Source organism: Pelmatolapia mariae, unplaced genomic scaffold (genome assembly GCF_036321145.2).
Source record: "Pelmatolapia mariae isolate MD_Pm_ZW unplaced genomic scaffold, Pm_UMD_F_2 NODE_ptg000312l+_length_28414_cov_1, whole genome shotgun sequence".
Classification (NCBI taxonomy): domain Eukaryota; kingdom Metazoa; phylum Chordata; class Actinopteri; order Cichliformes; family Cichlidae; genus Pelmatolapia; species Pelmatolapia mariae.
The window spans coordinates 10,795-28,414 of record NW_027052001.1 but is presented as its reverse complement, the minus strand read 5'-3'; the positions used below and the strand labels follow the sequence as shown (position 1 = coordinate 28,414).

Genomic DNA, 17,620 nt, shown 5'->3' with positions numbered 1-17,620 from the left:
CTGACAAAATTGACAAAATGAATAATTTAAACCAAAGTAACGAGACTCATTCATGAAATAAGAGGATCAGACTTATGCAGTAGTTATGGTTCAAACACACTGACCTTTGTTCTCTGTCCTACATTCAAACATTTGGAGTTTTCAAGCTTTTCTAATCCTGTGTGTGTGCAGCAGGAAAACACAATCAGAGCACAAAAACACAAACAAGGCCAAACATTCAAAACAAGCAGCTACACTTTTTGAACACTGTTCATGGATACTGAAGGCAAACAAACCGCACAGCTCATAAATAAAGAGAAACTGAAATCACACATCAGATCTTGATTAGCTTGTTAAACTGTAACTTACTGAAACCACTGAATGAAGCTAAAGTGCACATCATATTGTTACAGGGATGTACCTGTATTCATTTAGTGGAATAAATCATTGAACCATTTTCTCATCATTGCACAATGTCTCTGATTGGACTGAGCGGCGCTCACAATGATCATTTTGTGTTGAAGAAAAGTCACATGACACATGAAACGCTCCTTTTCATCTGAGCATATACAACCTCTGCACTAGGTTGGAGCCTAGCCTCATGGATGAAAGGGGCAACTTCAAATTCCTTGGAGTCAACATCACCGAGGACTTCTCCTGGACCCTTAACACAGACACTGCTATCACGAAAGCTTGCCAGCGACTGTACTTCCTGAGGAGTATTATACCCAATTCTTTTATTCCCTGTACTGAACAGAGAAAACTCGACTCAGGAGTGGTCAGAGCTCAAAAATCATGTTTATTCTACATTTCCGGAAAAGAGAGCTGCAGACGCTAGCAAGCATCAACAGGTCTTTTTCAGTGGGTTTAGGGTCTAATGCCTAATATAACCTGCTGCCCCTCCCCACACTACTAACAACCATAACTTCTCTATTCTAATTTTGCATGCGTGTCACATAGCTGAAAAACCCTGCTCCTCATGTCCAGTTTTATGACTTAAAGGTCATTTCCTGTTATTCTCTCCGACACAAATGAAGAAATTGTTCTTTCTGCTCTTTCGCACTAAATGTCTCTACACTGCATGCTTCCTGTTTTTAAGTCCACTAACTTAAGTCTCTGTTGCTAAGGCAGGCTGTCACCCTCTGACCTAGTTCTCTCTCACAGCTGGCCTTCTCCTAAATAATCTGTCAATAAAATGCATAAAGCAAGGTATAGCACTAAATCAGCTCTGGAAAATATAACTACCTCTCAACAGGAGGCTGAGGAAGTTTAGCATGAACGCTAACATCACCTCAAATTTCTACAGGTGTGTTATCGAGAGCTTGCTGACGAGCTGCATAACAGTTTGGTACGGAAGCTGCTCTGCCAGCAGCCGTAAATCACTACAGGGGGTGGTGAATGCAGCAGAGCACATAACTGGCATGAGGCTTCCTGCCATTCAGGACATTTATCTCCAGCGATGCCTCCGTAAAGCACACAGCATCATCAAGGACCACAGCCACCCAGCACATCAGCTCTTCTCCTTGTTACCATCTGGCAGACGTTACAGGAGTCTGTCTGCTCGGACTACAAGACTTAAAAACAGTTTTTACCACCAAGCCATACGACACCTCAACCACAACACTTAAACACACACAACACAGGACTCAGAAGCTACCCTGCAGCTTCACAAGTACTCTGTTTAATCTGCACTGGTCACTTCACTTTGTTATTGATATTTATATTTAAAAAGTGCAATACTGTAATTTTCTGCTGCTCATTCCTGTGCAATATCCCATCTGCCCTCCCGTCATATTTCTTTTCAAGATTTTCTTATTTAATCACTAGTGTACATATATTTATAGATACATATATATTTAGTCATCTTTTCTCTTTTACCACGTCTCTCTAATATTTTGCTCTTTACTATTTCTCTATTTTTTATTTTATTTTATTTTATTATATTTTATTATATTTTCTCCTACTGTACCATGCTGCTGAGTGACTGCTGCTCGTCAAACACATTTCATTGCAATGTTGACCCTGTGCTAACTTGCATATGACAAATAAAACTGAAAACTGAAACTGAACTGAACTGAACTGAACGTATGAACCAATTTACGAAGGAAAATATTAATGAGGTCATTTACAATGAGTGACTGAGACTCATTGATGAAATAACAGAGGATGATAACAGGATCAGACTAATCCAGTAGTTTATTATTTCAAACACAGAGACACTCACACACTGACCTTTGTTCTCTGTGCTACATGCAAACATTTGGAGCTCATAGACTCTGTGATCACTGAGTTTTCAGGCTTTTCTAATGCTGTGTGTGAGCAGCAGGAAACACAAACACACATACAAGACCAGACATACAACACAACAAGCTACACTTTTTAAACACAAATAATAATGTTAAAAATACCTGAAACTCAGATTTACAGTTCCAGTGACGGGGCTCAGGAGGTATGCAACCATCCACGACTTTGTTCATGCAAATATCGACATGTGTGGTCTCCACAGAAACCTTAGACTCTAAGATAAATGTCCATATAAACCATTTCTACAGTCACCAAAAAACAGCAAAAACAAGCATGATTAAAAGAGCAGTTATGTAATTGTGCAAAAGTCCGCTAATGAGCCATAAAAATATAAAACTTTACAATATTTACAAAATTTACATTTTTAAAATTATTGCTGCAGCAGAAGTTACATAGACGACGTTGGAAAATGTCAGAGTGTCAGGATCAGACTGAGAGAAATGTCTCAGTCTGTGTTGGATCAACCTCAGGCTGATGAAGCTGTTGGCTTATTTTCTCTGACTCATTATTTACAGCTCGACATGTCAGAGTGACGTCCTGTCCAGACTCAGCTGGGATGTTTTTCTGGTCTGAAAGAGGAAACAACACAGAGCAGAGAGGTTAAAGGTCAAAGTAAAATAATGATCAGAATGATTGACTTTAAATATTTTATTTCCTTTGACATTTGAGTTTTTAGTCATGTTGGATTTAATGAACCTCTGAACATCCAGCAGCTATTTAAATGTTTTAAAGTGGAGTTTTCATAGTTGAACATGTTCTGTTGTCTCGTTCTCTTTAATCTCTCTCACACTCCTGTCACACTGGTGTGTGTGACTGCAGCAGCATCTGCACATGTGCAGCTGTCGCTGCTCCTCCTACACTCAGCTTCAGTCTAAGTCTAGGATCAGACAGAAATCTGTGAGTGTGCAGCTCCATAAATCTGTAGTTTCATAACAATCATAACACTGTGACTGTAAAACACTCTCAGCTGTATTTAATGAAAAGATGATGAAACCTGCTGAGTGTAAAATAAGCAGCATCAGTTACAGAGAGGGTTGTTACACACACTTTGTTTTTCTTCCTGCTGCATTCAACACACACAAAGTTCATAGAAACATGAAAGAGCTCAGTTTGACTGAGACAACATTTCTACATCCAAACTGAGTCACAGCTCATTCATTTGTAACTGATCAACGATCCTGAACACAATCAGGCAGATTATTGATCGTCTAGAATCCACAGACCTTCATCTACACTCAGATCATCACACAGCGTTTGTGTTGTCACTTCATTCAGTGTGTGTAACAGCTGATCTCAGGTCTGTGTTGTTCATCTCTCACAGAACAAGTTCTTACAAACAGCTGAAGCTCCAACACAAAAACACTCACTGACTCTGAGATCAGAGCTCAGAAATTCATGTGTGTTTGTAACACAGTTTGACTTTGTGTCAGTAAATCTCATGAACAGCCTGAAGATGAAGAAACTGTAGTTCAGAGTCACTGACAGACAGCACAGACACACACTGTTGGTCTGAGTCTGAACATGATGATCATCAGAGAAATAACATCAGACTCTGAACATCCAGCTTTCTACAGCCGTCTGCTGGATGTTCACCATCATTTATTTATCTTTGTGTTTGTTCATCTGACTCACATTCATGCTGTGGAGGCTGAAGATGCTCTGCTACATGTGGATCAGCAGGAAGGTGCACAAACACCAACTGCAACAAGAACCACAACAGGAACAGCAAAAAAACAACAGAAGGTACAAGAACAAGTACAGGAAGACCAACGATCAGACCAACGATCAGCCAAACAGATCCATCCTCCTTCCCTTCTTCAATTCCTCCATCTTTCTTGTCTTCATCCTTCTCTTGTCCTTCTGTCTGACCTGCAGGTGAGAAACAGGTGTGAGGTGTCAGCTGTCAGGTAGGTGATGAGTGAAGAACAGAACAGAATCCATTTCCTCTTCAAACTGCTGTCAGACATTATCTACTGCACTCTGATCACATCACTCAGACCAGCTGCTTTCTACAAAGTCTCATCAACAACATCTTTAGAAACAAACATCAACAACCAGGAAGCAGCTTCACCTCTGATCACACACACACTCAACTCTACTCACTCACCTGGAGGATCAACATGAAGGTAGGTGGTGTTGATTAGAGTCACAGGTCCTCCAACTCGTGGACAACACCACACTTGTATGTTCCAGCATCGTTAATCGTCACATTCTTCAGAATCAAAGACACGTCTCCATCCTTCATCTGTCTGTCCTGCAGATCCACCCGGTTCTTAAAAGATGGATGCTGGTCATCTGGAGTAAATTGACCATCCCGGTACACAAGGACATGTTTATCTCTCAGGTCAGCTCTGCTCCACTCTAAAACTATGAAGTTGTTGTTTGGAGCTCGACATGTCAGAGTGACGTCCTGTCCAGACTCAGCTGTGATGTTTTTCTGGTCTGAAAGAGGAAACAACACAGAGCAGAGAGGTTAAAGGTCAAAGTACAACTGTTCACTTCTACAGCAGCCAATCAGAAACACACAATAAAAGATTGTCTTCTGTTATTAGATGATGATCTTTGATTGTGTCTCTTCTTGTGTCAGCTGCTCCCTTCAGGCGTCACCACAGCGAGTCTTCTCCTCCTCCTCACCTGATCCCGAGCATCTTCATCAGGGCTGATTTGTGACAGAAGGACAGCAGCAAGAGTGAAAGGGAAGGTTTAAAGATGGCAGTGAGCTGCTGTGATGTTTGCTTTGGAGACTCTGACACAAAGACAGGAGGCCGAGCTGAACATGTTCAGATTTTCATTGAGAGCAGAATGGACGAGATTATGAACGAGTTGATCAGAGGGAAGCTCAGGCTGAGAGGTTTGGAGACAAAGTTCATGAGAAAGACTGAGATGGATGAAAAACATCATCTGAAACCATTTTGGGAACAAATAAAAACAAATCTTTAGTTTTAGAATCTGTTAGTTTGATCAAATGTTGTTGATGGACGAGTTCATTGAGACTCTGGATGTCTGTCAGACTGAGTCTCTGCTTTTATTGGAACAGCTGTACTGATGCTCCTAAATCTGGCCTCTGACACAAACCTCCAAACAGTAAGAATGAAAAAAGAATAAAACCATTAAAAACTCTTCAAGCAATAAATAATCAAACCTGAAAAAGAAGAAAATCATCTGGAAACTAAACTGAACTAAACACAAAAAGTCCAAATGGAATAAAAACTAATGAGAAAATACAAAACTACAATAACTCTGTTGCACAAACATGTGCTGATAATAAGTGAACATAATGTGTGAGAGAAAGCAGCCTCTCATTATAAGACACTGTGAGTCTCTGCATGCTGCCTTTATGGAGCTACAGCTGTTTGTATACACTGAACAATAAGCTTTGTAGCTGTATACTGACTCCTGACACTACAACACATCACACTGACACACACATTACACTTCTTTGTCTCTGTGCTGCAAACTGCACCAACACACACAGACTCCACCCAGCTTTGTGTCGATCGCAACACTGAATGAATAAGAAACTAATTGTTAGAGAAATATTATCAGCATGTAAACCAGACTGAGACTCTTTATCTCAGAAATAAACTCAGTTTAGTTTCTAACAGTTAAATCTCACCTGCAGAGACGAACAGGACAAACATCAGCGTGGAGCAGAGTGACGCAGTTACAGCAGACATGTCCGTGTTCTCTGTTTCTGCTGATCTGACTCTTAGTTTGTTCTAAATGTCTGAGTCTGTTGGTGTTTTCACTCAATAACTGGACCTGAGTTTAAACCTGAACACATCAGATTACATTTAAGGTTTAAATAAAGATGATAATCACAGATTACAGTAACAGATCTCAGTCGCCTCCTGATCCTCCATTTTGTGTGTCAGAGCAGCAGACTGGTTAAAAAAACAGGAAGAAGAAGAAAACGCGCAGCACCAAAAAGGGGCGATTGAAAGTGACTGTAAGTGTTGCTGTTCTTTAACCAGTCACACAGAATTAAGTCATGTCCTGGCAACAGAATTTAATATTCAGAATATACAGCAGAGACACAGAAAGACGGAGTGACCCCACCCAGTCTCTCCACACACAGACACACTGAAACAATATGAAAGTAACTCTACTGCAAACTGGTTGTCTCACAGGAAAATGTCATTTGTTCTTATAAATATTAAATCAAAATCTCACCTGCAGAGACGAACAGGACAAACATCAGCGTGGAGCAGAGTGAAGCAGTTACAGCAGACATGTCCGTGTTCTCTGTTTCTGCTGATCTGACTCTTAGTTTGTTTTAAATGTCTGAGTCTGTTGGTGTTTTCACTCAATAACTGAACCTGAGTCTAAACCTGAACACATCAGATTACATTTAAGGTTTAAATTAAAATCAAAATTTTCCTTATGGCCGTTCAATCGATCTCAAAATGTCTGAATGTGAACTTAAGGAAGTTGAGCCACATAACGTTGTGACGTGTTATGTTGTGACGTGTTATGTTGGACTGTATGCAGATCATAAAGTCCATCGTTAAAAAAAGAGGTGAAAAAAATAATTTACAAAATATAAAATATATAAAATCTAAAGCAGGTCTGAGAGTTTAACAGGTTCAGTTGATAAATGATCTCCACATCATCCATCATCAGGTACACAATGAAGACCATCTGTTAATCCACCGAGGCTCACAGACTTCATCAACCTGTCAGATTACCTAACAGACACACCTTCTGACATTCAGATTGTTTAACATGACAGATGTGTTTAAGTACAAGGAACTGAACATGTAGATGTGTAGAGACAACCGTCCACTCTGTCTTAGTGAACTGAGATAAACTTGTCCTAATGAATAAAGTCAAAGGTCATGAGCTCCTGTGTGGCTGTTCTGGAGAACTTTGTCCACCTTCGATTGTCTTTAAGTTGTGTTGCAGCCACAGAGAGCAAATCTTTGTTCTTCATGGAGAAGCAGTGAGTTTGTTTGGACTTTCCTATGAAACATCAGTGCAGGAGTCTCTCAGTACATCTGTCTACAGGTAATTCAAGGCTGCAAAGCTGAGTCTTCAGTTCAGTGATCCTGGCCTCCAGAGCTGGAAATAGTCTATATTTATCACAAGTATCATTACTGCTAAATGATACTTCTGACATGATAAATCTGACTCAATGAGCAGGAAAGTGCAGGAGCCATCTGGCCAAACCTTCTCCCAAAACATGAGTGGGAGAGGAAATCGACAACAGCAATCTGCCCCCCTGGCCTATGAATCCCCCTTGAATTTAAAGGGCTGTGAAGCCAGATACCACCGGGTGATCAGAGAGTGAATCAGCCTCCAAAGAGGTAACATCGGATTGCCAGGCCAACTTTTTCCACTCTAGCTCATCACTGGTCATCTGCCAAGCCGCAAGAAGAAGATCCCAGTCCTTCCTGGAGGGCAGCAACTGCAGTCTGAAGGTCCTGAGGTGGTTCTGTACAGTGGGAGCTGGTACAACAGGAGCCTGCTTCAGCTGTTGGACGAGGAGGGCACCTGACAAAGATTTTGGACTGTTGAATCTCATCTACAGTCAAGCCCATAATTATTCATACCCCTGCCAAATTTTGACTTAAAGTTACTTTTGTTCAACCAGTAAGTTCTTTTTTGAGCAGAAATGACACAGGTGTCTCCCCAAAGATAATAAGACGATGTGCAAGAGGCATCATTGTGGAAAAAAATGTTTCTCAGGTTTTATTTATATTTTAGCATAAAGTATCATGTCCAGAAGTTTCATACCCTTCTCAATAATCAATAAAAAAAAGCCTTTATTGGCTATTACAGCAATCAAACGCTTCCTATAATTGCAGACCAGCTTTTTGCATGTCTCCACAGGCATTTTTGCCCATTCATCTTTAGCAATGAGCTCCAAATCTTTCAGGTTGGAGGGTCTTCTTGCCATCACCCTGATCTTTAGCTCCCTCCACAGATTCTCAATTGGATTCAAGTCAGGACACCTGCAGAGAGCTGCTGTTTTTCACCTGTTGAGTTGATTAAAACAGCTATTTCCAATTAATCAGGGTAATTAGGATGCTTTAGAACAGCTTTGACTATTTGAATGGTATGGAACTTTGGATTTTCCCAGAGACTGTGACAGTTTGTAAAGGGTATGAATAATTCTCGACATGATACTTTTTGCTTAAATGTAAATAAAAGCTGGGAAATTTTTTTTTTTCCACAATGATGCGTCTTGTACATCATCTGGAAATGACACAGGCGTCTTTTGTGAGACGCCTGTGTCATTTCCAGTCAAAAAAATAACTTGCTAGTTGAATAAAAGTAACTTTAAGTCAAAACTTCCCAGGGGTATGAATAATTATGGGCTTGACTGTACAAGCGACTGTGGGAATCTGCTGCAGTAAAGACTCAGAGACATTGCAGTATGTCACAAGAGGACGAGGGGGGAGGTCCTTCAGGGGCCGGAGTTATCCTCACTGAAGACGGTCAAGCTGCCTCTTTGTTTGACAGTGCACGTAACCCGTTGGTGCAGCTGCAAACACAGTTTAACAAACTGAGTAGGAAACATGACCCTGTTATGTCTAGTATTGCTAAGATGGATAATGTTCCAACCTATCTGTTGTGTACATTCCAAGAGAAAAGGTGATTGTACCTTTTAGTGGGGAACCAGCAAAAGATACTTACACTGTCGATAAATTCATAGAAGAGGTGGAAAGAGCAATAAGAACTAGGGGTCTGCGTGGAGAGGACAAAACTGACTTTATCCTCTCACAGCTGAAACCCGCGGTCGGCCACCAAAAGATATTCACTATTGTCACCACCCTGAACTGTTTTGTCACTGCAGCTGGAATCCCAGTCGGCCCTCTTTCGATTTTGAACATTGTCCCGTTGGTTGTCTTGGGAGATTATTTATGGGTTCTGGTTTTATCTCGGGCTGGTACACATGGGTATGTGTAAATATGCTCTGCTGTCGTGTGTGGTGTTTTGTTTGTTTCCTCTCCCCTCCCATCTCTATCTCCCTGTTGTGTTTGTGTTGTTTGGTTTCCAAGTAATAATAATAATAATAATAATAATAATAATAATAATCATAAACATTATTTATAAAGCACACTAAAAAAACCAAGGGTATACCAAGGTGCTTGACAAAAATTAAAATAGGAAAAAGGAGATTGGAGGGAAAAGAGAAAGGACCTGGCACGTATCAATTATAAAACCTTCACAATCATAATACATAAGTAGTTAACAAAGCACAACGGATAAAAATCTATCAATGCACACCAAATGTTAACTAGTTGGAAAAGCAAAATTAAATAAATAAGTCTTTAGCCGTGATTTAAACAGTGGCATAGAGTCAGATGGCCAGCAAGCAACAGGACGACTGTTCCATAAAACTGGAGCAGCCACAGCAAACGCACGGTCGCTGTGAGGCCTTCAGCCGAGAACGAGGTTGCTCCAGAAGAAGTTGGGTAACGGATCTAAGTTCTCTGACAGGAGTGTGAAACCCAAGAAGCTCATTGAGGTAGCTCAGTGCCAAATTATTGATAATTTTGTATGTGAAAAGTAGTATTTTAAATTGAATATGGTTTTTAATTGGCAGCCAGTGCAAGCCAGGAAGAACAGGAGTGATGGAAGAAAATTTCCTGCTACCTGTAAAAAGGCGTGATATGCCCAAATTACTGGCATAATCAGAAGGGGAGCTAGCAAAAGGCATCAGAGCAGCACACAATTGGTCGCAGGGGATTTTACAATCGAACACCACGATCTCCGTTTTCTTTACGTTCAGGACAAGAGAATTACTCTTGAACCAATCTTTAACCTCACACAGGCATTCACGAAAATAGTAAAAAAACATAGCAAGATCGTCAGTAATCTCAAAATAAATCTGTATATCATCAGCATAGCAATGAAAGGCAAAATTATACTTTTAAAAAATTGCTCCAAGAGGGAGCAGATATAGTGAGAAGAGAATAGGACCTAATAAGGATCCTTGAGGAACACCACAGCGTACAGGTACCGAGGAAGATGAGAAGTTGCCCAACTTAACCGAGAATGACCTGTCAGCGAGATAAGATTTAAACCAGTTGAGGGCAGTGCCTCTTATACCCACAGTCTGCTCAAGTCTTAGTAGAAGAATGTTATGATCCACCATATCAAAAGAAGAGGAAAGGTCCAATAAAACCAGGACCACAGAGCGTCCAGAGTCAGTTCTTACAAGTAGGACATTGAGAACTCTAAGCAAGGCCGTTTCAGTGCTGTGCTGTGGCTTAAAGGCAGACTGAAATTTCTCTGCAATGTTGTTCGCGTCTAAATACGCCTGAAGCTGAGAAAGAACTAGTCACTCCAGGATCTTAGACAGAAACGGAAGCTTAGAGATCGGTCTATAGTTCAAAAGATCATAACAATCAAGATTCTTTTTTTTCAGAATAGGCTGGACTACAGCATGCTTAAAGGCCAGTGGGACAGATCCAGAGAGTAGAGAAAAAATTCATTAAGAATAGAATGCTCGGCCCAATTACATCAAAGCAGCCCTTGACAATGCGTGATGGGAGAATATCAAACACAGCATTGGTGTTTTTCAGTTGATCAACCAGCTGCTTCAGAGTCGAAAGTAACACAGGCTCAAATTGATGAAAGGTTGAATTACACTCAGAGGAAAAGACGGGATAAGAGGCAGACAAAGAGGAAAGCTTAAGGGATGAAACCTTATCTAAAAAAATAATTTGAAAACACTCACAAAGAGCTTGTGAATTAAAAATTTTGAATAGCATACGGGGGTTGTGACCATTAGCCATAATGACTTTGGAATGAAAAGATGCCTTAGCCATTGTAGCAGCATTTTGAAACTGTGAGCGGCTGGTCCATAACACGTCATAAGAAACCTGCAGTTTATGTTTTTTCCACCTCGTCTCATCACGGCAACAAACACGTTGTAAAGCACATGTAGTATCATTTAGCCAGCAATGAGAGTAGGTTCTAGGGCGCTTCATTTTGATGGGTATCAAGAATAGAAGAACAAAAAGATAACAGGATATAAACACAACTATCAACCGAGCAGAGAGAACAGTCGTCAGGTACAGCCAAATCAGGGGTAGATGAAAATAATGATAACAAAATATCAGCATAACAATCAGATGAGCGAAATGAGCAGCAGTCAGGAATCATAGATGCCAAATCTAAAAAAGACACAGCAAACTTTGACACAGCTTCAGAGCTGAGTACGCTTAGCGGACGAGAAAGAGCTCCAGACTGCGGTTCAGCGGCAGATAAACCAATATCAAAGGAAATAGGAAAATTACCTGAAATCCCAGCATCATTTATATCCTTAATATAGATATCCAGGCCATACGTGAAGACCGAGTCCAAAATATGGCCTTTAATGTGGGTTGGTTCATTTACCTCTGAAGGAGGTTAAAAGAGTCCATTAAATCAAGAATGTATTTAGCAAGCAGGTCATCCTTACAACAGATGTGTATGTTAAAATCACCAAGAATAAGAACAGAATCTTATTTAAAAAGAACGGAACCCAAGAAGTCAGCAAAGTCCAAGATAAAACACTTGTTATATTTGGGTGGCCGATAGACCAACACACACAAAGTGGTTGTGGAAGCAGTCATCTCCAATAACTGAACTTCAAAAAACAAGCAAAGTTAGGTGAGGAAAGTTGCCATATATATATGTGTTTTTAAAAACCCAGGCTAAAACACCTCCCCTACCAGAGACCCTCTGTGAACTTAAAAAAAGGCACAGTTCAAAGGAAGAAGTTCAGAGAGAGGAATGAGCTCACCCGGGCGAATCCAGGTTTCTGTAAGGAATAAAACATCAAGGCCACTAGTAGAGAATAAGTAATTTAAAACAAAGGTCTTGCTTACCAGCGACCTGACAGTAAGCAGTGCCATCCGTGACCAGGGTACTAAGTCAAGTCTAGAAGCACGACGCAGAGTGCTTAGATTACAAACAAACTCCTCGCCGGCGCGACGTTATCCAAATCCGAGCAGGAAAGCGTGTCGCAGAGCGGGCAGAGGCTTGATGATCAACCGGGTAAATCCAGCGATAAGTAAGCAGTTTAGTGTCAGAGCAATCCAGGGATGATGGAAAAAATTATGGAGTGTCCAGATTAAGATTTACATGGTCCGTAATTCTGGCTCTGAGAAAGGCCCTGAGACGGACGCGATGGCCACTCCTTCTTCCCCGCTTCCTGTAGCGTTTCTTGTGGAGATTAGGGAGCGGTAGGTAGAAGCCACAGGACGAATCCAGTTGTGGTAAATTAGCGCTGCCCACACTCCAGCAGGGGTCGGCCCGAAACGAATGGAGAGAATGAATATTTAAAAGTGTTTGCCTGTCATATGTAATCAGTCCACAACCAGTAGATAAACATACAACTAGAAAGATAATGATAAAAAACACAGTGCCAAGGTCCATAAGGGAAGTTAAGGTGAAAAGGGAGGGTAAAAACCGTCGAGACAGACAGAGCCGAGGACGGCAAGCCAAGCACCGGTGCCATCTTGAACATGTTCTCACGCTGGAGTCAACCACACCTGTCTCTCTTCAGCCCCCACAAGCTGCAGCCAATTACCATCATCAGGTGAGGAAAACACTTTCAAATGTAAGTATATCTAAATCTGGTCATACAAAAGTTAAATGCTTATAGCAGTTGTGTTTTCAGGCTTTGGGCAGCTGCATAGACATAGATTTCTTTAAATTAAAATAATTGTAAATTTGCTTGTGTGGTGGATTCTGTGGTTTTCTTCATGTATTGCTGCTTACATACAGCCAACTTTGATTTTATTCTAATGAACCTTTTTGCGATATGTTTTAGGGACCAAAGAGCAAATGGCTCAATTTATAAGAGGAGAACATGATCACCACTTGACTTTTCTTCTGAATATTTTTTTAAACCTTTTATTTAGAGAAGGAAACACGAGGAGCTGAATTCCGTCAGATTTGTTATTTCAGGTTCTTTTATTGTCACTGTTCACAAAGAAATCTGAAAAAATTAAAATATTCTGTTGAGGATTTTAGAGTGTTTTCAAGTAAAGACCCTGTGGTTGCAGCAGAACACCAGCTTTCTTCTATTTGACAAAGAGAAACATCTTCAGGACTGAAAAATTACTTGGAGTTAAATCATCTGCAGACCTTTATCTATTTTTACAGCATTACCTATGGTGAGGCAAAAGGTGGTAGGAAGGTAAAGTATATATGCCACACTGATGCTATCAGACTTTAAGTAACCAGTCCAAAGGATGTACAACAGCCCAGATGAGCAAACAGTCCCTGCTCAGTGTGACCAGGATCGTCTGAGCTCCGTCCTAAACCTGAACAGCTGTTCACCCGAATCCTGCCACTTTCAGAGAAAGTGAAGCTGTGATCAGTGTCAGTGTGTTACTTTATTACAAAACACAAAAATGTTACTTTGTGTCTCTGAGGGTTTCTGTCACATGTGAGTGTGTTCTCACAGCAGATCATTGAGTCAGCCTCAGATCTTCTTGAATCTGTAAAAACAGGAATCACAGGCTGTAGAATCACAGAGCAGCTGACTGGTGTCCTCTAAAAGTTTCACCTACAACATTCAGTTAAGAAGGAAAAACTCTGATCTGTGCTGACATCACTTCCTGGTTCAGACTGAAGGAGAGGATGAGGAGTTCACTCTAACACTTAAACACTGAGATGGTGTCACATGTTCATATGGTGCACACAGCAGTGGGACAGCACTTTGTAACATGTGATGTGACTTTGATAAAGATGAAACGTTCTTCTTATTATTGTGACTTTGAGACATTGATGCCACATGTTTTACTCTCTTCACACTCAAAGAGCTTCAGAGTGTCTGATTTAACATCTTCAGACTCTGACCTCAGAGGAGGGACCAGAAGGAAACTGTCAGATCATCAGTGTGATCATTATTGTCAAAACTTCATTAAGCAAACCTGAATAAACATGTGTGTGTCCATAAAAGCCTGAAAATGTTGGTGTTTTAGAACTCGACATGTCAAAGTGACGTCAAGAAAACAATGATTAACAACTGAATCGAATATCCATGATTATGTATTATCTGAGACTTAGATGAAAATTATACATTATTGATCTTCTGGAAAAAATTCACAGAAATATTCTAATAGTTTCTTCTTCTCCAACAATGGTTTTTGTTTTATTTATTTATTTATTTTATTCTTCAAAAAAAATAAAGTGTGTGTAACAATGGTTTACTATGTGAGATGTACTGTGTGTAAAGATCCAAAAGGTGGCAGCAGAGGAGCTTCTGTTTATCCAAGAACACCTTATGGTTTTTGTCTGACATTTGACATTTAAGATTACAGGAGAAAAAAGAAAATATTTAAGTTTATGGAAAATGCATGACTCTAAACAGATTCAATGTGAACAGGATGGACTCTGGACATGTTGTTGGTCCAGAAAGACAGGAGTGTCGTTCAAGTTGATTACGGCTTCTGGGAAAACATTGGTATACAGTGATGCTGGTCTGGTGTGAGGGGTGGAGGCTGGTTGCTTTCCTTAGATTGTGTAGCACCAGGAACAGGACTCTAAGATGCTGCTGCTTCCATTTTCTTTCCAGGCCTGAAATGCAGACTTACAGAAAGTGTCCTTAAAGGGCTCAAAACATCTGTCATTACTTTCTATGTGACAGCAGGACAGCAATGATCCCTCAAGGCTCACTCACTGGATCGTGTTCACAATCTGATCGCAGTTTTCAGTTCCAGGTGAGAAACAGAGACCCAGTTAAAAATAAATAAATAAAAACGCCATTACAGTCATCAAACATACATCACACAAACACACATGTCAGTTGTGATCATTTAAATGATTTGCCTAATGCAGGGATGCTGTGAAGTGATCCTGAATGACGCTAAAGCTTTTATTCGGTGTGTATTTGTTATAATCAGTCATGTCCAAAACCAAGACTTATTAAATATGTTTCTGCCACAAATCCAGATTATTCCTCATTAATTTATTATAACATCTTAGTAAAAAAATGGGTGCAAATATTTTGGCATCAAATATTTAAAGGCTGGCTGCTCTCCCAGTTTTCTTGTATTATGTGTCTTTGGTTTGCAGCCATTGGAGGACTCCGGTCCAGCCACCAAACCTCTCACTCTCTCTAGGTGGAGTTACAGACCTGTTCTCTCACTCAGAGACTTTCAGCTTCATCTGAACCGTAAAGGTTAATCTCATATAGTCTCGTCTGAAGCTCAGATTCTGAGTTTAACACTGCTGACATCAGCACATGATCTATAAAACCTGATGATGTCATCAGGCTGACGTCCCATGATGTGACAAACACATGATAAAACATCAGTTTTAGTAGAGCCCTCTTGTTCTCTCCTGTAGTCTGAGTGTTCCCATTTTAACAGTGAGACAGCACTGCCACCATGAGACCAAACTGGAGCATTGCAGGTAACAATTCTCAGCCTGAAAAATGTTGGAACATCAGATTTGTTTTTATCAGAGTTAAAGGCAGTAATTAGGCTCCAACCTAGTGCAGAGGGTACATCTGATGTTAATAAAAGCTTTTCTATGCAGCCTTGAATAAATATCTATGTAATATCAGCGCTTTATGCTCGAGTTGAAAAGCGCTTTTTGAAACTGGTCCATTTACCATATTTAATGATTTTGTGATGAGACAAACTCCAGGCTTCACATCTGAACCAGCTAAATGACACTATTTGACTTTTTTATTATCACAGTAGATACTAAACATACATCTGTACCAAAACTGAGTTCAGTTAGCTGTTAGCTTGTTGATTGATAATCAGTCGGGAAAAAGATGGCAGTCACTGGACATAGTGGATTTATGGGCTAAAGACACGATTTATAGGCTGAGCTGGTGTGGATGCTGAGCGTGTAGCTGTCTGATATTCTGATTTTTCTGTTTGTCACAGTCGACATTTTGTTGGAGATGATGAATTTGAATATGAAATTACTTTTAAATTTTGACAAATTTGACAAAATATAGTTCAACATGAGTTTTTGAATCCAAGTTCACAGACTTTGTCTCATCTGATTACAAATTTAACTTAATAGTTGAGAGCAGTGAGTTCAGTTAAGTCCAAGTATAGAGTATTTAAGTCGAATGGACTGAGAAATCTCAGTGCGGACCATCTCTAAACAGAAGCTCTGTAATTATAATGTTTTCTTCTAATCTTTAGGTTTTATTTTTATTTTGAACATTAGCATGCATTCTACAAATGTATTTGCCAATTGAAATAAAAATAAAATGTATTGATGTTTATTTTTCAGTTTTAGGGCACAAATTGGTTATTAACCAAAGTGAACACAGTGATGTCTTACACTATAAAGTTTGTGAGGTGAACCACCCTAAAAATCTCAGAGGAGCAACTGGCTCAATCTTAAAGCAGTGATTGGTTTGTGGTTTGTCCTGGTCCCTGCTCATGTTCTGTATTAAGGGCTCATTTTTCCTTTTTCCTTGTTGTTTGTCTTTGTTTGTCTCATTTGTGGTAATTGTGTGTGTGTGTGTGTGTGTGTGTGTGTGTGTGTGTGTGTGTGTGTGTGTGTGTGTGTGTGTGTTCAGATCTCAAAAGTAAAAGAAACAACACGTTTCATTTTCATTTCTGTGTGCATGTTAGAACACCCACCAGTGATTCTACAGTGTTTCTGTTTTTACTATTAGACAAAATAAACAACAGGAGAGCCGCACACGGACTGTTTATCTCCTCAAAATAAACAATGTTAGATGGGGAGGATGTGGGTTGCATGAAATTTGAAGGCAGCAGGCAAGAAGGTGGACTGAACTAGAGTAACTACAAAAGTATTGAGAGTGACAGCGTGGGAAAGTGGTCATGATGTAAAGAACAGAAAGAAACCAAACACCTGTGAAAAGAGGCAGATGACTGACTACAGATCTGCCTTATTGAACTTTGGACTGAATGAGAAAAAGAATAACTCACCTTTAGCTGTGGAAGAGACTGCTGTCCTTGTAGAGTCAGTGCCTGGTATATTCAATTAGGAAAGTTTTAAGCCTAATCTTGAAAGTAGAGATAGTGTCTGTCTCCTGAATCCAAACTGGAAGCTGGTTCCACAGAAGAGGGGCCTGAAAACTGAAGGCTCTCCCATGATGTATGTAGTTTTTCTTATTCACTCACTCTGTGTTTATACACCTCACTGCATTTAATCATTAGTTACTATGTATCTCTTTCTCTCTTCCACAGTGCCTCCTTCCCATCAACCTCAACCAGTCACAGCAGATGGCTGTCCCCACCTGAGCCTGGTTCTGCCAGAGGTTTCTACCTTTATAAATGGAGTTTTTCCTTTTAACTCTGACTAAATGCTTCCTCGTGTGGGGTCATTAAATTGTTGGGCTGTTCTTTGTATTATTGTTGGATTTTTATACAACAACATAAAGTGTCTTGAG

At 40.1% G+C, this 17,620-nt stretch overlaps 1 long non-coding RNA gene across 2 annotated transcripts; it reads right to left on the bottom strand.

The window, feature by feature from the left end:
- Positions 1 to 1,948: 1,948 nt before the first annotated feature.
- On the bottom strand, positions 1,949 to 12,306 carry LOC134622983 (uncharacterized). 2 transcript variants are annotated; one of them, XR_010093188.1, is made up of 4 exons: positions 12,108 to 12,306; positions 4,391 to 4,725; positions 3,916 to 4,152; positions 1,949 to 2,852 (listed from the first exon to the last, which is right to left on the bottom strand). It is a non-coding gene; the product is annotated as an uncharacterized LOC134622983 (long non-coding RNA). The 2 variants fall into 2 exon arrangements; XR_010093187.1 differs by lacking the exon at positions 12,108 to 12,306 and having other exon boundaries at positions 4,391 to 5,045.
- Positions 12,307 to 17,620: the final 5,314 nt, after the last annotated feature.